The sequence below is a fragment of the Ambystoma mexicanum genome, chromosome 2p (assembly GCF_040938575.1).
Source record: "Ambystoma mexicanum isolate Mex_15411 chromosome 2p, UKY_AmexF1_1, whole genome shotgun sequence".
Taxonomy (NCBI): domain Eukaryota; kingdom Metazoa; phylum Chordata; class Amphibia; order Caudata; family Ambystomatidae; genus Ambystoma; species Ambystoma mexicanum.
In genome coordinates, this window is record NC_090923.1 from 1,149,108,168 (window position 1) to 1,149,111,807 (window position 3,640).

Here is a 3,640-nt window from a genome sequence, read left to right on the forward strand (position 1 = left end):
CATTATTATTTAATAAAACCCTTCATAATGTCTGCAGTGCATCCGACTCCTCCTGGTCCCCTATACCACCCTGAGCCTCTACAAAGGTCTGCTCAGATCACTTTGCAAGAACCCATCCAGACCACCCCCACAAAGCCAAAGCTAATATCCCTGCATCAATGATGCGATGTAGCCCTTTTTGTACTGTCACCATCCAGAAGCACCCCTACAAAATACCAAACCTTCTTCTAAAAACCAAAGACCACCCCCTTTACAAAGCCCTTCACAGACCCATCCACACCCCATTTTGATCCCGCGACACAGGACCCAAATGCCTGAATTATAACCTGCTCTACTACAAATCTGCCTGGCAAGGTAGGCATTTTTACATAAATATTTAATAAAACCCTTGAAAATGTCTGCAGAACGTCCGTCTCCTTCTGGTCCGCCACACCACCCTTACTCTCTACAAAGGCCTGCTCAGATCACTTTGCAAAGGCCCATCCAGACCCCGCCCACAAAGCCAAAGCTAGAACTCCTGTGTAAATGATGCCGATTGTAGCCCTTTTCTGTACTGTCACCATCCAGAACTGCCCCTAGAAAATACCAGACCTTCTTCTAAAAACTAAAGACAACCCCCTTTACAAAGCCCCTCATAGACCCATCCACACCCCATCTTCATCCTTCAGTACGGGAACCAAATGCCTGAATTACAACCTGCTCTACTACAAATCTGCCTGTGAGGTTCACAGAGCACTGGTTGCATCCAGGGAAAATACTTGAAATTGTAAAACCCTATGCAATAAAGGATGCGCAGGGCTGTTACTTTGCATATGTGGCCAGATCATCGGAAACAATATCACTGGAAAGAACATCACATAAGGTAATATCACAGTGAGCAGAATCACAGTATTTGATAGCTGAGGACATCATTGGGAAGATATTACAAGAAGCCGAATCACTTCGAGCGACTTAAGGAAAATAGGTGAAAAGCATTGCAGCAAACCAGGAATTTCATGCCAATTTCTTTTTTTGCATTGGCAGCAAATGGCGAATAAATGAGCATCAGTTGTTCAGTTACTTTTTCCTCATCCATTCCTGGCCACAAATCACCCCCAACATGTATTGCACTGCCTCCTGCTGCAAGCACGTACCACCATCAAATACTGGTGCATCTTCTACAAGACAATCACCCTCAAGTTCCAAAGGCTACCTCACTAGGAAGCTCAGCATTTCCTGTGGGCCTCGATCCACCAGAAGCCAAGATATGTGCAGACTTCACCTATGCTGGTGCAGAAAGGAAAGACTCAGAAGACAGGTCTTCTCTGTCTACGCCCCCAGAACTTCTTCCCTGCCAACACCAGACTCACCCCCTCGCTTCCACATTTCAGGAAGGAACTTAAGACCCTCCTCTTCAAGGAATTGACTCCACCTAGATCTACACATGCTACTCTCCCCACCTAACCTGAGACTGGGTGATCTGCTCCTCTGTTTGTACCCCATTTGCTTGTAGATCCCTTGATATGATATTACCTGCCCTCCCTCCACCCCGTAGTTAGCGCTCCACTTTCTTGTACTGATGTGCTGCGATCTGCTTCCCTTGCCGTGTGTTTTCCAAGCCCTCTGTTGCTACCCGAAGCTAGGTTTAGGCTCAATAAATACCCTAATAATAATATGAACTTCTCCTTAACTCACCTTTTGTGATTACCTTCCCCGGGCTTCCTTGGCTTTTAAAAAAATAAATAATGTTGCATTGACATATAATGTTTAAGGACCGAATTTGCTCAAACTGCTTGGTTCCACTTTCCTCATTAACCCATGCCCAGCGAATTAACAACATATTTTTGCCTGCCTTCCCCCGATTACCTTATGTAATGTGCTGAGATTATTGGAATCTGTTTGGGAGCAGGGACAAGGGAGGAGGTTTGTGAAGCGGTACAAGCATGTTTTTGTATTGTAAGAAAGTCTACCTGTTTTGTGGTCTTTGAGGATATAACACTAATTGGGGATGATGGGGGCAGAAGCTACATCGTGCCCATGACATCAGACCCTGCATCCGCTCTTGGAGGGGGCTACGTATGGAGGGCGAGCATGTGCCCACAACCACCTGGGACCAGGGTACACCGGGAAGGTGAGAAATTCCTAAACATGTTAAAGGAACCCCTTTTTGCAGATTCACCCAAAGTACGGCCCCCAACCCATCACTGCTAGTATTTGCCGCAACAGTAAAAAATGTTGTGGGCCTTCAGTAAAGAGCACCACTGCGCCAGAGCTCCAGGTATTAAACAAAAGGACCTGTCTGCATAGCCATGCACAAGATGAACGTGGTTGCCAAGATGAGTCTGTTAAAAATCGCACATCAAAATACACAAAAAACAAGCTTCCGACATAACGTATCTGTTTGTTACATATTATACATAAAGACAGTTATAGTAAAAAGAAGAAACATAATTGGAGAACTGAGGAGTCTTGAAGGTTCTGATAACAGATGACCAGGCCCTTCACTGTTCACCCACCAGAAGAGAGACACTTTTACCCACTTCTGGGGAACCAGTATTTGCATGGGTGGAATGGAACGAGTATTGGGGCAATGTGAGGTGTCATTAATGCGAGGCAGACATCTGCTTGTAGTTTTCTCATAGTAAGACATTTTATCAAAGTCAATGTTTTCAAATAAAGCCTTGCTTGCCCCACTCTATCGAGGAATTCCCTACCTATTCCACAGGCTAGCGGAACAATCTCTAGCATAGATAAACTGGCTCTCACTCTAAACATTCAAAGAAAATTATAAAATAAGATAATAAACAATATCTGAATGACTTTCAGCCATCCTGGGTAAAATTCTTTCCTCAGGGTTTTTAAAGTCAACATCAAAATGTTCAAAGAAAAAAGTCTTGAACCAGTTCTTATCAGTTCCAAGCTAAAACAAAAGTTCATCAAACTAAAAATCCACTGGTAACAAGTCTCTGGCTTTGTCTGAAAAGATCCCCTTACAATTCCAGCAAAGAAAAATAATACAAATGGTAATACTGGTTATCTTCTCTTCAGGATTATTTGTCACAGTTCAAAGGAAATATTTACTTTTAGGACTTCTCAAGCTACAACTTTAAAATTGGTTAGAACGTTTGCAGTACATTTGGTATACTTGTCAGGATGCTTCTCTTTGGGTTGCTGATTCCTTTTTAACAACCACACTTCTACTGTTGTTACTGTGAGAACACTCACCCTTATCCCACAGTATGCCACTACTTCAAACCACTCCAATGTGACATCTGCTGACAACTTTGTATACCACGACAGTTCAAGTATTTCTACTACTGCTTTGTACTTCTGAATCTTTGACCTCTTCAGGCAGGCAATGCACTCTTCCCTTCAATGACTTTCTATAAGGGGGCAGCCTCTTTGCATCTTGCATATGTCTGACTGCTACAAGAATATAATTATAACGGTTCAGTACTTTAGAATCGTTAGGCATGTATTGACAAGACACTTCAAACTCTTCCTTTCAATGAACACCTAAAAAGGGGCAGCCTCTTTGCCTCTTCCGTCTAACTGACACAAGAATAAGCTGCCTCTGCTCACGAGGCGTACTTCCTTTCAGCTTCAGCAGTCTTTAACATAGGCTAACTTCTGACTATTCTTTACAAGCACCAACCTCTCC